The sequence below is a fragment of the Cucurbita moschata genome, unplaced genomic scaffold (genome assembly GCF_002738365.1).
Source record: "Cucurbita moschata cultivar Rifu unplaced genomic scaffold, Cmos_1.0 Cmo_Scf00004, whole genome shotgun sequence".
Taxonomy (NCBI): domain Eukaryota; kingdom Viridiplantae; phylum Streptophyta; class Magnoliopsida; order Cucurbitales; family Cucurbitaceae; genus Cucurbita; species Cucurbita moschata.
Window position 1 is genome coordinate 275,437 of NW_019268520.1, and position 20,645 is coordinate 296,081.

At 35.4% G+C, this 20,645-nt stretch overlaps 1 non-coding gene across 1 annotated transcript; it reads left to right on the plus strand.

Moving 5' to 3' along the window:
- The first annotated feature begins 8,239 nt into the window (after nt 1–8,239).
- Nucleotides 8,240–8,312, plus strand: TRNAA-UGC. Its single transcript has one exon. It is a non-coding gene; the product is annotated as a tRNA-Ala (tRNA).
- Nucleotides 8,313–20,645: the final 12,333 nt, after the last annotated feature.

Consider the following 20,645-nt stretch of genomic DNA (forward strand, 5'->3'; position numbering starts at 1 on the left):
GGGGGGGGGGGGAGATAAAAAAGATGCAGGGTCATTTGTCTTCTTGGCTAGTCAAACATGGATTGGTTCATAGATCTTTGGGTTTCGATTACCAAGGAATAGAGACTTTACAAATAAAGCCCGAGGAGTGGCATTCCATTGCAGTCATTTTATATGTATATGGTTACAATTATCTACGTTCCCAATGTGCTTATGATGTAGCACCAGGCGGACTGTTAGCTAGTGTGTATCACCTTACGAGAATCGAGTATGGTATAGATCAACCGGAAGAGGTATGCATAAAAGTATTTGCCGCAAGGATAAATCCTAGAATTCCGTCGGTTTTCTGGGTTTGGAAAAGTGCGGATTTTCCAGAAAGGGAATCTTATGATATGTTGGGAATTTCTTATGATAATCATCCACGTCTAAAGCGTATCTTAATGCCTGAAAGTTGGGTAGGATGGCCCTTACGTAAGGATTATATTGCCCCCAATTTTTATGAAATACAAGATGCTCATTAAATAATACGAAACTAATCTTCACTTCGACAACTCAAGATATTCAAATACATTTGTACGTTCTCTTATAGATATAGCATAGTAATTGAAGTCTCATTCATCTTATTATTATTGATTAAAAATATAAAGAAAAAAAATACAATTAGAGATTTGGTGAGATTATCAAATTTTTAAGATACTTATTTTGGATGAGCCGAGCTAATAGGATGAACTAAATGAGTTCTACATTATGAACTATGTATCACGCATATCACTTAGATGTGCTTTAGAAAGTCACGTAGGGGGAAATGAAGAAATCGAAGCAATTGGATGTCCGACCCGGACCTATATGACATGACCGAGCAATAGAAATACTCTAACACTCCACCGTTGTCATATATTCCATACATCACACTAAATAGATATCATATTCATGGAATATGATTCACTTTCAAGATGCCTTGGTGGTGAAATGGTAGACACACGAGACTCAAAATCTTGTGCTAAAGTGCGTGGAGGTTCGAGTCCTCTTCAAGGCCATAATGTTGAGAATGCCCGTGATTAAATCTTCTCCATCTAATGAATGGGAGTCTGCTTTGAAACCGTCTGCCCTGTGTTACGGTCATGCTCGTCCAGGGCGTGTTGCCCATGGCCGCATGCCCATGACGAGCCAAACCCTTGTCATGTCTTTCAATTCTTTTCTTTTACATATCTAGGCCAAATGGCTCAGAATGTAGAATGTACTATAGGGGGATATGACTAAGTTATATATGCTAAGCCATTGTTATCTTTCTCTTGCTTGCTTATATAACTCTTTCTCTTGCTCTTTCTCTTGCTTGCTTATATAACTCTTTCTCTTGCTCTTTCTCTTGCTTGCTTATATAACTCTTTCTCTTGCTCTTTCTCTTGCTTGCTTATATAACTCTTTATCTTTACTTGTGTATTTTACTCATCTCCATCTAATGAATGGGAGTCTTCAAGGCCATAATGTTGAGAATGCCCGTGATTAAATCTTCTCCATCTAATGAATGGGAGTCTGCTTTGAAACCGTCTGCCCTGTGTTACGGTCATGCTCGTCCAGGGCGTGTTGCCCATGGCCGCATGCCCATGACGAGCCAAACCCTTGTCATGTCTTTCAATTCTAGTGTTTTTCATGTCTAGGCCAAATGGCTCAGAATGTAGAATGTACTATAGGGGGATATGACTAAGTTATATATGCTAAGCCATTGTTATCTTTCTCTTGCTTGCTTATATAACTCTTTCTCTTGCTCTTTCTCTTGCTTGCTTATATAACTCTTTCTCTTGCTCTTTCTCTTGCTTGCTTATATAACTCTTTCTCTTGCTCTTTCTCTTGCTTGCTTATATAACTCTTTCTCTTGCTCTTTCTCTTGCTTGCTTATATAACTCTTTCTCTTGCTCTTTCTCTTGCTTGCTTATATAACTCTTTCTCTTGCTCTTTCTCTTGCTTGCTTATATAACTCTTTCTCTTGCTCTTTCTCTTGCTTGCTTATATAACTCTTTCTCTTGCTCTTTCTCTTGCTTGCTTATATAACTCTTTCTCTTGCTCTTTCTCTTGCTTGCTTATATAACTCTTTCTCTTGCTCTTTCTCTTGCTTGCTTATATAACTCTTTCTCTTGCTTGCTTATATAACTCTTCTCCATCTAATGAATGGGAGTCTTCAAGGCCATAATGTTGAGAATGCCCGTGATTAAATCTTCTCCATCTAATGAATGGGAGTCTGCTTTGAAACCGTCTGCCCTGTGTTACGGTCATGCTCGTCCAGGGCGTGTTGCCCATGGCCGCATGCCCATGACGAGCCAAACCCTTGTCATGTCTTTCAATTCTAGTGTTTTTCATGTCTAGGCCAAATGGCTCAGAATGTAGAATGTACTATAGGGGGATATGACTAAGTTATATATGCTAAGCCATTGTTATCTTTCTCTTGCTTGCTTATATAACTCTTTCTCTTGCTCTTTCTCTTGCTTGCTTATATAACTCTTTCTCTTGCTTGCTTATATAACTCTTCTCCATCTAATGAATGGGAGTCTTCAAGGCCATAATGTTGAGAATGCCCGTGATTAAATCTTCTCCATCTAATGAATGGGAGTCTGCTTTGAAACCGTCTGCCCTGTGTTACGGTCATGCTCGTCCAGGGCGTGTTGCCCATGGCCGCATGCCCATGACGAGCCAAACCCTTGTCATGTCTTTCAATTCTAGTGTTTTTCATGTCTAGGCCAAATGGCTCAGAATGTAGAATGTACTATAGGGGGATATGACTAAGTTATATATGCTAAGCCATTGTTATCTTTCTCTTGCTTGCTTATATAACTCTTTCTCTTGCTCTTTCTCTTGCTTGCTTATATAACTCTTTCTCTTGCTTGCTTATATAACTCTTTCTCTTGCTTGCTTATATAACGTCTCTTTCTAAAATCTCTCTCTCTCCTCGTTTTCTAAAACCTTCTTTTAAAACCGAGGCTAGAGACTCGATCGTACGTTGCTTGGCCGTAGGCGACGCAAGAACAAATTGGCTTAACTCAATTGTCGCTGGAAAGTGAGTGTCGCACAATCGCTAGTCCGCTGCCTTCGAAAGTGCGATTGTGTCAAGTGGTATCAGAGCTTTGTTAGCTCTGTAACATCATAAAGACCGAGATCATGTTGACGACAAAGTCGACACCCAAAGCACAAGCCGACCGGCTTACGCTAATAGAGGAGAAAATGCTGTTCCTCAAAGAAGTCCCTGACACCCTCCGTTTCCTGGAAAAACGGGTGACCGAGTTGAGTGAGAAAGTCGTAGAAGTCGACGCAATGGGCAACCGCTTGGATGGGTTGCCAATTGCAGAACTGATGTTTCGAGTGACCTCGCTTGAAGAAAGAGTTGCTCCTACGAGCAGCCCAAAACCGTCTGGTGGCTCGGATAGCTCTGTCGCGCACAAAGAGGGACGTGGCGAAGAGTTCGACGTGCTACAAAATACAATGATGAGTTTGTTCAATGGATTAGCTGATAAATTCAGAACAACAATCGACGACATCCAAGAAAGGATGGCCTCCATGAGCACTCGAATTGAAGTGACCATGAAAGCCGTGGAAGGCGTCATGGCTGGGCAAACTAATACAGGATCCAACAAACTAAGGTTCCCAGACCCTAGAGCCTTCAAAGGAAATCGGGACGCCAAGGAGTTGGAAAACTTCATCTTTGATGTCGAGCAGTACTTCAAAGCCACAACGGCTTGTACTAATGACAAGAAGGTGACTGTAGCCTCGATGTATCTCGTAGACGACGCCAAACTGTGGTGGCGTACGAAGGTACAAGACATCGAGATAATGCTCTTAATATCATTTCACGTTTCCCACTTTCAATGAGTATGCCTATCCAAATCTTAAGCATGTCTAGTAGAAAGCTCTTCTTTGTTCTTATTATGTTATTATTTTGTTCTCCAAGACACGTTCTACATCCAAGGCTTCAGTTCAAGCGCATCGAGGACTTCATGTGTTTCCTGCAATACGACAAAATATGACCTTAAAACCTAGGCTCAAGGATTCATACATACGTTTTAAATGGAATAACAAGGGCATTTGGTTTAGTGGTATGATTCTCGCTTTGGGTGTGAGAAGACTTGAGTTCGATTTTCGGAATACCCATTCAAGAGAGATTGTAGAATAAAACGAAGTAAATAAATACAATAAAATGACACAAGTTAAATACATACATTTCCATGAAAGTGTGAATGTGAATGATACGCCTAAAATAATTGTATGTCGAAATGATTCATAAATTATACCTAATTTTCTCCCATTTTGGAATTCCCATTTTGGACCTATTATTGATGACGAGACATTTAGGGTTTTGTGACATGAGAATCATGGGGATGTAGCTCAGATGGTAGAGCACTCGCTTTGCATGCGAGAGGTACGGGAATCGATACCCTAAACGGGGATCTATTATTAAATATGTTATTTCTTTTCAATTTTTACTTAGTCATGACATGTTGATTAGCGATATTCCTTCATTTTTCACTATTATTGATGACGGGAGATTTAGGGTTTTGTGGTGCTAGTATTGTAGGGATGTAGCTCAGATGGTAGAGCGCTCATTTAGCATGTGAGAGGTATGGGGATCGAGATACCCTGCATCTCCAAAAGAAACTATTTGTTATTAATATTTTATTTCTTTCCTTATTTATGACATAATGAGCGGAGATATTTTTTTCATTTTCACAATTATTGATGACGGGACATTTAGGGTTTTTTGACGTAAGAATCGTGGAGATGTAGCTCAGATGGTCGAGCTTCCCATGTGGGAAGTACGAGATCGATACCTTGCTTCTCCAAATGAATCAATTACTTAATATATTATTTCTTTTCAAAATTTTCATATTTACTACCTAATGAGCAGAGATAGTTTTTCATTTTCACTATCATTGATGACGAGCAGAGATAATGAGCAGAGACGTTTAGGGTTTTGTAACATAAGAATCGTGGGGACGTAGCTCAGATGGTAAAGCACTTGCTTTGTATGCGAGAGGTAAAGGGATTTACACCTTACATCTCCAAAATAAAATTATCTATTATTAAATATATTTTTTACTTTCAATTTTCCCTTATTCATGACATGTTGAGTAGTGATATTTCTTCATTTTCACTATTATTGATGACGGAAAAGTTAGGGTTTTGTGATTTAAGAATTGTGGGTATTTACTATTATTGATGACGGAAAAGTTAGGGTTTTGTGATTTAAGAATTGTGGGTATTTAGCCTAGATGGTAAAGCACTCGCATAGCGTGCAAAAGGTACGGGGATCTAATCCCTGCATCTCTAAAAGAAGCTATTTCTATTCAATATTTTCTTATTTATGACATAATGAGCCGAGATATTTTTTCATTTACACAATTATTTATGACGGGACATTTAGGGTTTTCCGATGTAAGAATCATGGGAATGTAGATTATATTTTAGATTGCTTTCTTAGCACGTGAGAGGTATGGGAATCCATACTCCATCTCTAAAAGAAACTATTTGTTATACTATTTTATTTCTATTCAATTTTTCCTTATTTATGACATAATGAGTAGCGATATTGTTTTTCATTTTCACTATTCTTGATGACAAGACGTTTAGGGTTTTATGACATAAGAATTGTGGGGATGTAGCTCAAATGGTACAACACTCACTTTGCATGCGAGAGATATAGGGATCGATACCTCGCATCTCCAAAATAAAATTCTCTATTATTAAAATGTTATTTCGTTTCAATTTTTCCTTAGTCATGACATGTTGAGTAGCGATATTTCTTCATTTTCACTATTATTGATGGCAGAAAATTTAGGATTTTGTGGCAAGTAGTGTGGAGATGTAGCTCAAATGGTAGATGGTAGAGCGCTCGCTTAGCATGCGAGAGACATGGGGATCGATACCCCACATCTCCAAAAGAATCAATTTTTTATTAATAATTTATTTCTATTCAATTTTTCCTTATTTATGACATAATGAGTAGATATATTTTTTCATTTTTACTTTTATTGATGGCGAAAAATTTAATGTCTTGTGAAGTAAGATTCATGGGGATGTTAGATGGTAGAGCTTTGCATGCGAGAGGTATGGGGACTGGTACCGGCATCTCTAAAGGATAATTATCAATTATTAAATATATTATTTATTTTTAATTTATTTTTATTTATGACATAATGTGCAGAGATTGTTTTTCATTTTCACTATATTGATGACAAGACATTTAGGGTTTTGTGATGTAAGAATCGCGGGGATGTAGCTCAGATGGTAGAGTGCTCACTTAACATGCGAAATGTATGGGGATCGATACCTCTTATCTTTGAAAGAATCTATTATTGATAGTAGAATCTCTTAGATGGTAGAGCATTCGTTTAGCATGCGAGAGGTATGGGAATCGATACTTTGCATTTTCATCTTTAGCGATACTTTGCATTTTCATCTTTAGAAGAAACTATTTGTTATTAATATTTTATTTTTATTCAATATTTGCATTTTCATCTTTAGAAGAAACTATTTGTTATTAATATTTTATTTTTATTCAATATTTCCTTAATTATGGCATAATGAGCAGAGATATTTTTTAGTTTTCACTATTATTGATGAATTTAAAGTTTTGTGATGTAAGAATCGTGGGGATGTAGCTCAGATGTTATAGCGATCACTTTGCATGCGGGAATGTAGCTCAGATGGTTTTATCTCTATTCAATCTTTTCTTATTTTAACATATTGAGCAGAGATATATATATATATTTTTTCACTATTATTGGTGATGGTAGGTTTAGGATTTTGTGATATAAGAATTGTGGGGATGTAGCTCAGATGGTAGAGCGCTCGCTTCGCATGTGAGAAGTACGGAGATCAATACTCTACATCTCTAAAAGAATCCTACTACTAAATATTCTATTTCTATTTCAAATTTTTCTTATTTATGACATAATGAGCATTTTACTATTGTTAATGATGAGATGGTTTTGTGCAGTAAGAATTGTGTGGATGATGGGAAGTTTAAAGGTTTTGTGCGGTGAGAATTGTATGGAGGATGGGAAGTTTAAAGGTTTTGTGCTATAAGAATTGTATGGATAATGGGAAGTTTAAAGGTTTTGTGCTGCAAGAATTGTATGGATGATGGGAAGTTTAAAGGTTTTGTTTTGTGTTGTAAGAACTCTATGGATGATGGGAAGTTTAAAGGTTTTGTTTAAGGTTTTGTGCCGTAAGAATTGTATGGATGATGGGAAGTTTAAAGGTTTTGTGCGATAAGAATTGTATGGATGATGGGAAGTTTAAAGGTTTTGTGCCATAAGAATTGTATGGATGTAGCTTCAATGGTAGAGCGCTTGCTTTGCATGTGAGAGGAACAGGGATCGCTATCATGCATCTCTAAAGGAAAACTATCAATTATTAATCTTATTTATGACATAATGAACAAAGGTAGTTTTTCATTTTCACAATTACTGATGACGAGACGTTTAGGGTTTTGTGGTGTAAGAATTGTGGGGATGCAAGTAAGATTATTTAGTGCACTCTTTGCATGTGAGAGGGGGTTTTGTGGTGTAAAAATTGTGGGAATGCAAGTAAGATTATTTAGTGCACTCTTTGCATGTGAGAGGGGGGTTTTGTGGTGTAAGAATTGTGGGGATGCAAGTAAGATTATTTAGTGCACTCTTTGCATGGGAGAGGGGGTTTTATGGTGTAAGAATTGTGGGGATGCAGGTAAGATTATTTAGTGCACTCTTTGCATGCGAGAGGTACAGGGATCGATACCCCACATCTCCAAAAGAAATTATTTGTTATTAATATTTTATTTCTATTAATTCTTTCCTTAGTTATGACCTAATGAGCAGAGATAGTTTTTCATTTTCAATATTATTAGTGAGATAGTTAGTTTTTCATTTTTACTTTTATTGATGACGTGACATTTAGGGTTTTGTAATGTAATAATTGTGGGGATGTAGTTCAGGTACGGGAATAGATACCCCACATCTCAAAAAGAAACTAATTGTTATTAATATTTTATTTCTACTCAATATTTCCTTATTTATCACATGAGCGGAGGTATTTTTTCATTTTCGCAATTATTGATGACGGGACGTTTTGGGTTTTCTGATGTAAGAATTGTGGGGATGTAGCTCAGATGGTAGAGCTTCCCACGTGGGAAGTACGGGATCGATACCTTGCTTCTCCAAATGAATTGATTACTAAATATATTATTTCTTTTCAATTTTTTCTTATTTATGACATAATGAGTAATGATAGTTGTGGGGATGTAGCTTAGATGGTAGAGTGCTCGCTTTGCATGCGAGAGGTACGAGGATCGATACCTTGCATCTCCAAAATAAAATTTACAAACTTAAAATAAGTTAATCCCATTTTACAATATAAAAGAAGAAGTAGTGTTGACATATCAATATAGGTTTATGTATTTGTATTGTTTCAATATCGTCAATTTCAATATCTATCCCAAAGGAATGCATTGCCTCCCAAAGGAATGCATATGCTTTAGAGGCAATGCAGCTTCAACCAAAATAATTTGAGCTCGGTCATTCATAATCTTAAAGATACAAGGTAGGAATTATAGGATATGAACTTTATTTATGTCAATATTTTTTTAAAATATTAATTGAAGTACATCCAATTGAGTTGAAGAACAAATTCTATTATGTAATGGACAATGTGAAATTAACGAGTAGGTTCTAAAGCACAAAAAAACACGTGGATAAATTTCAAATCTTGAGGGACACAAAACACATGGACTAGCAACTAAAAATGATTGATCCACTTCAAGGGCATTCGGTCTAGTGGTATGATTTTCGCTTCGGATGCAAGAGACATTGAGTTCGATTCATGAATTGCCCCTACAATTATATCAATTTAAATAGTTTGTTATTTCTTTGTTGGGTTTTTGGTTTATTTGATAACCCTCGAATATTAGAATAATTAGGCAATGGCATAAGCAACCCCATTATTTCCTTGAACTCCGGGAGATAAGATTGTCATCAAAGAATATGGGTTCCAACCCAAAGAATAAGATTGCCATCAAAGTTTTAAATTTGAAACTTAAAACGTTTACAGAAAGTAAACTAATGGGTTCCAACTCGAGCTTCCATTTGCTTATTTTTCTTTAAACTCTCCTAGAAAAACTAACTATTTTGGCTCTAGAACGTTGGATATGGAGGTTAAAACGTTTACAGAAAGTAAACTGATGGGTTCCAACCTTTCGAGCCTCCATTTGCTTATTTTTCTTTAAACTCTCCTAGAAAAACTAACTATTTGGGCTCTAGAATGTTGGATATGGACGCAGACTATTTGCAGTAAAAATCTGATAGAGATATATATACTAAGTATTTATATATAGTAGGCGGTTATATCCGTTAAAGCTATATATATATCTATAATAAACTGAAATCATATATATACTCATTAGTCAGTGCTTTCAAAATGTACATTTCTCATTCTTCATAGGCTCAGGCATACCTTGAAATCATTAATACAAAGCTTTCAGTCAATATATCTCCTTACATTTTCTCTATCATGTTCTTTGTGTTAATTTAGATCGAGTGTGTGCGTTGTTGTGTGATCCTAATAATTGGTATCAGAGTGAGGCGAGATTCACCATAATTTGTGAAGATGGAAAGTTCAAAGACAAGAATTTAAAAGTTTGATAGATTCGATATCAATTTCTAGAAGATGCAGATTGAAGATTATATGTACCAGAAATATCTTTAGAAACCTCTTTTGGGGGTGAAGCCGGATACCATGACCGCAGAGGAGTGGAAACTTAAGGATCGTCACGCCTTATGGTTGATCTGGTTGACGCTGTCCAGAAACACGACGTTCAACATCATCAAAGAGAAGATGACATCGAACCTATTGAAGGTATTGTCATATGTACGAAAATCCGTCGGCTATGAACAAGGTGTAAACAAAAAAATCCGTCGGGCCTGTTGTTTGTATTTGTTGAGTTTTATGTCCTAAAACTCATAGTTTGTAAACAAAAACATATTATGTTTTCAATAAATTTATTATTGATGTTTACTCAGTAAAGATTGTTATTGAATAAAGTGATTGTTACGATCATTAATCTAAATTCAATAGAGAAGGCACTAGTGGTGCTTCGAGACCGGCCTGAGGAAAATGAAATTTGAACTACAAAAGGTTAGTATTCAAACTCATTGAGTTTTAATGCTTTTGAACATGCTAGCTAATTTACTATAATTGATGTACTTAGAGTGCCTAAGATTCAAATTGCTTCCGCACGTGTTATAGTAACACCATCAATATTAACAAATTTATATGAACATCAAATAAAGTAAGTGAAATAACGATGATATGTTTAATGCGTAATTGAATATGAAGTCCACAACAAGGATATTTGGTCCAGTGGTGTGAGAGGTTTTGAGATCAACTCTTGAATTTTCCCTTTAATATAAAAGGCCTAAATAATGTATCAATCCAATGCACTTAATTTGCTTCCCTTTGTGTTTTCTTAGGTAAAATAATTTATTAATTAAGAATTTTATGTTTTGTTTCACTTTGTGTTTTTGTAGGTAAAACAATTTATTAATTAAGAATGTCGTGTATTGATTGAAAAGTTAAAAAGGTTGATGATTTTCTTTTCGTTAAATCCTTGAACTTTCTCTTATACAAAAAGACCTACCTCACCTTGTTGAACTTCCTTTTAACCCCTCAACTTCAAACAAATATAGATTTCAAACTTGAGAGAAAAAAATCATATCGAGTGAGAGCTAAAAATGATAGATGTTCAATAAGGGAAATTTGGTCAAGTGGTATTATTCTTTCTTAGGGTGTGAGAGGTCTTCAGTTCACATCTTTGAATGTCAACAAAAAAGAAAAAAAAAACATGTTGAAAAATTTCAAATGCACACAAGACACCTGGGTAAATGTGGAGGGTGACTATTTTTGGGGATAGGCTTTGGATTTGGGATGTAGCTAAGATGGTAGAGTGCACTCCTTGCATTCGAGAGGCACGGGGATTGATACCTCAATCTTTCCTTATTTATGAGAGCAACATATTTTTTCATTTTCACTATTATTGATGATGGGAAGTTTAAAGGTTTTGTGATGTAAGAATTGTGGGGATGTAGCTTAAATGTGTTGGTTTTATGTCATAAAACTCATAGTTTGTAAACAAAAATATATTCTATTTTCAATAAAGTTATTATTGATGTTTATTCAGTAAAGATTGTTATTGAATAAAGTGAATTTTACAATCATTAATCTAAATCCATTAAACTAAGAGTTGAATACTATGGTTATAGTATGATTGCTTGAACTATAGGTAGAGATATAAGAGTGGATCAAGTTCAAGTATATAGTCAAAATGATCTATAGTACAGGGATAAGGCTAAGTACCTTATCTTGGGGACACTATGGATGCGGCCCACTTTTGTATATGATATAAACAATTGTGATCACTAAATTGTACATGTGGAGACATGTTAGTGGGGGCGTCCTATGCAATGAGTATTGCATAAGATCAAACCATGAAGAAAATCACTCTCACTTTATAATGTCGTTTACTCATGGGACTGATTTTTCATTCGATGACCTAGGTAACTCGACCTTAATCTTGAGCTAACTATGAAATCCTGTTTATTCAGAGTTATTCTTAGATTTGCATGGGTGAGAGTGGCCCGAGTTCATCGACTCAATAAGCCTCCCATTCCAGGGGTAAGACTGAGTGAATAGTTGGGGACATAGAGTGTAAGATGGAATTCACTCCTACCCGCTTTTAGGGATAATAGAGAGGTTGTTCCCTTAAGTACTAACTACATGTCTTGAATAAGGGGCCCCACCCTCTCATTGGCCCGAGAGGGATTCGGTTTGGTGGTTGGACCACAAACCAATTATTCATTAAAGAATTAGTGGGACTTAAGGAACATGAAGTAACTTTAGGGGAAAAAACGGTAAATTACCCAACTCTAGTTATGAACAACCTGTGAAGGATCGACTTACTAATCATGGTTATATCAAATGGACAGAAATATATCTATAGTGAGGGGAGTGCAACTACTAGGCTATAGTGTAGTGTTCTAGTAGTTAATGAATGTTGGTTAAAAGGTTAATGAGTTTAGCTGGTTAATCTCGAATCGTTGTAGCCCATGATCTATAGGTCCATTAGGTTCCCTTGCTAGCTCATATCGAACTAAATCTTAGAACAGTGTGACGAGTGAGTTTGAAGTGTTCGAACTCAAATTAGGAATATGCACTAAATATATACGATTTATTTAACCCCATTTTTATTTAATTACGAATTAAACAAAATGAGAGAATTGAAGATATGTAAATAAAGATTTAAATATTTTAATTATCAATAGGGATTCATAATCAATATGTGCGGGAATTGATTGGGATTGGCATTTGATTTAATGTTAAATATTAATGAATCATTTAATATTATTTTGATTTGAAATTAATGTTGTGAATTAATTGTTGAATTAAAATAGAGAAAGTCAAAATGTTGACTTCACATCATGGAAAAATCCATGTTTGAGTTTGTGGAATATTGAGTGTTAATATATGGTTTAACAATCTTGCATGTTTGCCCATAATCCCACAAACTTGAGTGGAATTTTGAGTGTCAAAATTTGATTTAACCAAACTTGCATGTTTGCCATAAATTTGATTTAACAAATTTGAGTGAAATTTCGAGTGTCAAAATTTTGTAATCTCAAATTTGCATGATCATGCGAACATCAATAAACAGAGTGATCAACGCACATGGAAAGTATTCTTGAAAAACTTTGAGAAATTCTCTCAAAACTCTCTCTTTATATATACTAAATTCCTTCCAAATTTAGTCACTCACTGGATTATAACATCTCGTTCTAAGGTCGAAGAAAAGTAGGGAAGATACTACTGGTGGTTTGAAACCGATTTGTAAGGAAAAAGGAATTTAAACTACAAGCTAATTTATTATAATTGATGTACTAAGAGTGCCTAAGATCCAAATTGCTTCCCCATGTGTTATATTAACACCATCAAAATGGTAGAGCGCTTGCCTTGCATGCGAGAGGTACGGAGATCGCTACCCTCCATCTCCAAAGGAAAACTATCAATTATTAAAATATCTTATTACTTTTCAATTTTTTCTTATTTATGACATAATGATCAAAGGGAGTTTTTCATTTTCACTATTATTGATGATGGTACGTTTAGGATTTTGTGATGTAAGAATTGTGGTGATGTAGGTAAGATGGTTGAGTGCACTCTTTGCATGCGAGAGATACGAGGATTTTGGGTTTTGTTATGTAAGAACTGTGGGGATGTAGCAAATATGGTAGAGTGCATCTCGTGAAGAAACTCATTAATATTTTATTTCTATTCAATTATTCCTTATTTTTTTACATAATGAGCAGAAATATTTTTTTCATTTTCACTATTATTGATGACGTGTAGTTTTGAGTTTTGTTACGTAAGAATTGTGGGGATGTAGCTAAGATGGTAGAATGCATCTCTTAAAGAAACTATTCATTATTAATATTTTATTTCTATTCAATTTTTCCTTATTTTTGACATAATGTTGTTATTAATATTTTATTTCTATTCAATTTTCCTTAATTTTTACATAATGAACAGAAATATTTTTTCATTTTCACTATTATTGATGACGCACATTTTTTGGTATTGTTATGCAAGAATTGTGGGAATGTAGCTAAGACGGTAGAGTGCCCTGTTTGCATGCGATTGGTATGGGGATCGATACCCCACATACCCCGCTCTATATTCCTAAATGCTCTATAATATGGTGGTGCCTTAATGGGATAGACATTTTATATGGATTGTATATGCCTTTAAATGTGGTTTGCTACACGCAAAAAAGATAGGGATAGTTAAATTTTTAAGTTACTTTTGAAAAGTATGGTGTGGGATAAATTGGCTTATTGCCTATTATTTCTAAGAATATATTAAGTCTTGGGACTAATATTTGCCATTTGTAGAGATGACATATAATAGGTCATTTGTATAGATGACATATAATAGAGGAATTAATAGTACCGTTCTGCAATTCATAGTACCACTCATTGTTCTCCTTCTCAACATGTTTATGGATTTAATCTGCCAATTATTTCTAAGAATATTAAGTCTTAGGACGAATGTTTGCCATTTGTAGAGATGACATATAATAGAGCAATTCATAGTACCTTCTCCTTTAGATCAATTCATAGTACCACTCATTGTTCTTCTTTTGAAGATGTTTATGGATTTAATCCACTTACACCTCTTGATTTGCTTCCTATTCATTCAAATATTTTTGTGAGTAAAGCAACCACAAGTAAGGCAGATCTGATCAAAACATTGTAGAAACAGGTGAAAGGAGACAATTGAGAAACAAAAAGTTACTTTAAGAATTAAATATTTTTGTTAGTAAAGCAACCACAAGTAAGGTTTGATCAAAACATTGCATAAAGAGGTGAAGGAGACAATTGAGAAACAAAATTTCAAAGTTGCTTCAAGAATTAACAAAGGACGGAAGGAAATCATTTTTCAACTCGATAACTGGATTTGGATACATTTTCACAAGGAGCGATACCCATCTCAAAGGAAGACAAAGTTACATCCAAGAGGGGATGACCCTTCTCAAGTCCTTGAAATAATTAATGACAATGCATATAAAATGATCATCCTGGAGAATTTTCAACACATTCTACTTTTAATGTTGCTGACTCGAGTCCTTTTGATGTAGGTCATGATTTTTCTGATTCGAGGACGAATTCTTTTGAAGAGGGGAAAGATGATAAGGATCACGGTATTCCAAATGTTCCTAGACCAGCCAAGAAGATTCAACAAGCATTCACTATTCATCTATAAAATTGGATAAGCTTGATTCAACTCTCATTTCATGTGTTACAAGCTTATTCGATTGAATAAGGACCATTTGGAGCTTTAGAAGTGAATATTTACATTGTTCAAGTAGAAGATGAAGTTGCAAGCATCATTACATGAGTTGTTAGAAAACTTTATTTATTTTTAATTCATAAAGTATGTAATGGTCAAATTGTCAAATTGACCTCGTCTTTTGTGGAGAATCAATCGGATTGAGATTAAATCCAAGCCACTAACTTTTTCTGTGGAAGACTATAAATATCCACAAATTATTATGTAAAAATCAGATTTGAGAGGAATGAAATTGATCTCTCAAGTTGAGAAGTTTCCCTTAGGAATTCGAGCCTCATCTCTACCATTTCTTAGTTTCAAGCAATTGTTGGGGTAGAATTGCATTTGAGCCATTCAGTCTTTCAAGTTCGATTGTGTGGTTGATTTAAATTCTAAACCTTCTACTTGTTTTCGGTGTTTCTTCTCTTTCTATGCATGGTAATTTATCCTAATACAAACAAATTTATTTTTTTAGAGAATGTATTAAGCACATAGATTTATTAATTACCGTAAACTTTTGTATAAAATGAAGTAAATACAAATGGAGTAAGTATATATAATAATAAAAGAGGAATTACGCGTACTAACACATTTTTTTTAAAACATGAGATAAAAGTAAATGTAGTAATGAAAAAAACTACATAAACTTAAAACAAGTTAATCCCATTTTACAATAAAAATATTGTTAAATGGTAGTACAGAAGTAGTTTTAACATATCAACGTAGGTTTTGAAAACTAAAATTAAAAATTTTAAAAATTAAAAAATTAAAAATAAATATAAAATAAAAGTCATTTTCAAAAACTTAATTTATGATAAAATTTTACTTAAAATTCAAACGGATTGTTTCAATATTTATCCTAAAGGAATGCATATACTTTAGTGGCTATGCAGCTTCAACCAAATAAATTTGAGTTGGTCATTCATATCTCAAACCTACAAACCACGAATTATAGGATATGAACTTTATTTATGTCAATATTTCTTAATAATATTAATTGAAATACAAAGAACTTCATTTATGTCAGTGTTTTTTAATAATATTAATTGAAGTACATCCAATTGAATTGAATAACAAATTCTACCATGTGAAATTATGTGACAATAATAGTAGGTTCTAAAGCACAAAAAAAAAAAATGGATAAATTTCAAATCTTGAGGCACACAAAACACATGGACTATCAACTAAAAATGATTGATCCACTATCCAGGCATTTGGTCTAGTTGATAAATTTCAAATCTTGAGTTCGAAATGCCCCCACAATTATATCAAATTAAATAGTTTGTTGTTTTCTACAAAAATTAAGGCGAACAACCTAGTGCTTTAATAAATACTCTTCCTTATGATTACGTATTAATGGTGTTGTTAGGTTGAATGGCGGGTCACGACCTCAACATCATGTATTTATAGATGTGTAACAAACGAGTAAATCAATAGATTATCTAATCTTGACGATGTACTACTAAGTTCAGATTGCGCCTAATCTTCACGAACTAAGTAATAATCGATGAAAGATTGGATTGGCGGACAGATAGGTGGCACCAATGTTGTCACACCACAGGCTAAGCGCTCGTGCTTGCGAGATCCCGAGCTCACACAAGAGAACTTGGATCCAGATTAATTCGGCAGTGGCATAAGCAACCGCCTTGTATTCACCCTTCGTACTAGAATGAGAAACTATCGATTATTTCCTTGAACTCCAAGAGATAAGATTGCCACCAAAGATATCAATAGTGTCATGTAAACTGATGGATTCCAACTTTCCTAGCCTCCATTTGCTTATTTTTCTTTAAACTCTCGTATAAAAACTAGAAATGGAGGCTGACTATTTATACTAGAATGGGACTCTTGTATAAAAGCTAACTATTTGGGCTTTAGAATGTTAGATATGGAGGCTGACAATTTATACGAGAGTCCCTTTCGAGCCTCCATTTGCTTATTTTTCTTTAAACTCTAGTATAAAAACTAACTATTTGAGCTCTAGAATTTTAGATATGGAGGCTGACTATTTATACCAGAATGGGACTCTCGTATAAAAACTAAATATTTGGGCTTGGATATAGAGGCCGACTATTTATAAAGGGTTGGATATGGAGGTTGACTATTTATAGTAAAAATGTGATAGAGATATATATATTAAATATTTATACATAGTAGGCGGTTATATCTGTTCAAGCTATATATATATAATAAACTGAAACCATATATATACTCATTAGTCAGTGCTTTCAAAATGTATATTTCTCATTCTTCATATCCTCTCTTTGCATACCTTAAAGTCATTAATACAAAACTTTTAGTCAATATTTCTCCTTACATTTTCTCTATCATGTTCTTTGTGTTCATTTAAATCGAGTGTGTGCATTGTTGTGTGATCCTAATAACTGGTATCAGAGCGAGGTGAGATTCACCACGATATGTGAAGATGGAAAGTTCAAAGACAAGAATTGAAAAAGTTTGATGGATTCGATATCAGTTTCTAGAAGATGCAGATTGAAGATTATATGACAAGAAAGATCCTCAGAAACCCCTTTTAGGGGTGAAGCCGAATACCATAACCACGAAGGAGTGGAAGCTCAAGGATCGTCACGCCTTAAGGTTGATCTGGTTGACGCTGTCTAGAAACATGACATTCAACATCATTAAAGAGAAGACGACATCGGGCCTATTAAAGGTGTTGTAAAATATGTACGAAAATCTATCGGCTATGAACAAGGTGTATTTGATGCAGAGGTTGTTCAATCTACAAATGTCTGAAGGTAGCTTTGTTGCAGATCATATAAATTAGTTCAACGTGATTGAAAGTTGATAACTCTCTAAAAGTAGAGTCATATCAAGTCTTTTTGTAGTTAATATTGCACTCTTATTCACCATTTACTCATTTATTACCCCATTTATTCTACTTAGTGAGCATGAAATCGCTTATTGCAGTCCAACATGAAAAAAAAATATGTTTTTGGCATAAATCAATTTTAATTGAGTTTGGTAAAATTTTAGACATTTATGGTAAACCCTGTGAGAGTAGCAAATTTGGAAACAAATGAGGGATGACATGAAAATTTTAAATCCACGTCAGCAGTCCAATTGGGTCATTGACTACCCAATGTGGAACATCCTATGTGGACTACTTATTCCTTTTCAGCCCTAAAGGGGAACCCATGCTCAATATAAAAGGAAAAGAAAGACAAAGAGGAGAAGAGCCACATTTTGAGGAGAAAATCGAATTACACAGCAGCAGCTTCTGCTGCAGTGAATTGCAGTGAAACCAGAGAAGAAGAAGAAAACCCTAATCCAGCAGCTGTTGACAGCAGAAGGAAAAGGAGACCAACAAAGATTGATTAGGGGAAAGAGGTGGACGTGCGGATTCCTCTGTTTAATTTAGTTTGTATGGAGAGCTAAACTTAATAGGGGAGGCGAGAGAGTTTTATAGCCTTGTTATTCGGGAGAAGAGAGGGAGCAATGAAATTGCTCTCTTCTCCTAGAGGAGACATGACCCTCAGAAGTGGGCTTAATAACAACGATTATCCATTCATAGGCGAGAGAGTTTTATAGCCCTGTTATTCGGGAGAAGAACGGGAGCAATGAAATTGCTCTCTTCTCCTAGAGGAGACATGACCCTGACCCTCGGAAAGTGGGCTTAATTACAACGATTATACATTCATGACCCTCGAAAGTGGGCTTAGGAGAGGTGAGAGAGTTTTATATAGTTTAAGTATGTTGACGGTATGATGGCCAAAGTGGACTTAATTACAACAATTATCCATTCATAGGCGAGAGAGTTTTATAGCCCTGTTATTCGGGAGAAGAGAGGGAGCAATGAAATTCCTCTCTTCTCCTAGAGGAGACATGACCCTCGGAAGTGGGCTTAATTACAATGATTATCCATTCATGACCCACGGAAGTGGGCTTAGGAGAGGCAAGAGAGTTTTATATAATTTAAGTATGTTGACGGTATGATTTTAGTTTATACCCTGTTATTCGGGAGAAGAGAGGGAGCAATGAAATTTCTCTCTTCTCTTAAAGGAGACATGACCCTCGGAAGTGGGCCTAATTACAACGATTATCCATTCATGACCCTCGAAAGTGGGCTTAGGAGAGGCGAGAGAGTTTTATATAGTTTAAGTATGTTGACGGTATGATTTTAGTTTATACCCTGTTATTCGGGAGAAGAGAGGGAGCAATGAAATTGCTCTCTTCTCCTAGAGGAGACATGACCCTTGGAAGTGGGCTTAATTACAATGATTATCCATTCATGACCCTCGGAAGTGGGCTTAGGGGAGGTGGGAGACATGACGCTCGGAAGTGGGCTTAATTACAATGATTGTCCATTCATGACCCTCGGAAGTGGGCTTAGGAGAGGCGAGAGAGTTTTATATAGTTTAAGTATGTTGACGGTATCATTTTAGTTTATACTTTAAATACATAGTTGTTCTCTTATTCGGGAGAAGAGAGGGAGCAATTCATACATAGGGAGGTGAGAGAGTTTTATATAGTTTAAGTATGTTGACGGTATGATTTTATACATAGTTGTTCGGGAGAAGAGAGGGAGCAAAGTTTTATATAGTTGTTCTCTTATTCGGGAGAAGAGTGGGAGAGAAGAGTGAGAGAGTTGACGGTATGATTTTATACATAGTTGTTCGGGAGAAGATAAGGAGAGTTTTATATAGTTGTTCTCTTATTCGGGAGAAGAGAGAGAGCAATTCATACATAGGGAGGCGAGAGAGTTTTATATAGTTTAAGTATGTTGACGGTATGATTTTATACATAGTTGTTCGGGAGAAGAGAGGGAGCAAAGTTTTATATAGTTCTCTTATTCGGGAGAGGAGTGAGAGAGAAGAGTGGGAGAGAAGAGTGAGAGAGTTGACGGTATGATTTTATACATAGTTGTTCAGGAGAAGAGAGGGAGAGTTTTATATAGTTGTTCTCTTATTCGGGAGAAGAGAGGGAGCAATTCATACATTGGGAGGCGAGAGTGTTTTATATAGTTTAAGTATGTTGACGGTATGATTTTAAACATAGTTGTTCGGGAGACGAGAGGGAGCAAAGTTTTATATAGTTGTTCTCTTATTCGGGAAAGGAGTGGAAGAGTTTTATATAGTTGTTCTCTTATTCGGGAGAAGGGACGGAGTAATTCATACATAGGGAGGCGAGAGAGTTTTATATAGTTTAAGTATGTTGACGGTATGGTGAAGAGTGGGAGAGTTTTATATAGTTGTTCTCTTATTCGGGAGAAGAGAGGGAGCAATTCATACATAGGGAGGCGAGAGAGTTTTATATAGTTTAAGTATGTTGACGGTATGATTTTATACATAGTTGTTCGGGAGAAGAGAGGGAGAGTTTTATATAGTTGTTCTCTTATTCGGGAGAAGAGTGGGAGAGAAAAGTGGGAGAGAAGATTGAGAGAGTTGACGGTATGATTTTATACATAGTTGTTCGGGAGAAGAGAGGGAGCAAAGTTTTATATAGTTATTCTCTTATTCGGGAAAAGAGTGGGTTTATACATAGTTGTTCGGGAGAAGAGAGGGAGCAAAGTTTTATATAGGTTTTCTCTTATTCGGGAGAAGGGACGGAGCAATTCATACATAGGGAGGCGAGAGAGTTTTATATAGTTTATGTATGTTGACGGTTATGGTATGATTTTATACATAGTTGTTCAGGAGAAGAGAGAGAGCACCGTTGTCAGGGATCGAACCCGGGTCACCCGCGTGACAAACAACCCGGGTCACCCGCGTGACAAACAGGAATACTTATCACTATACTACAACGAC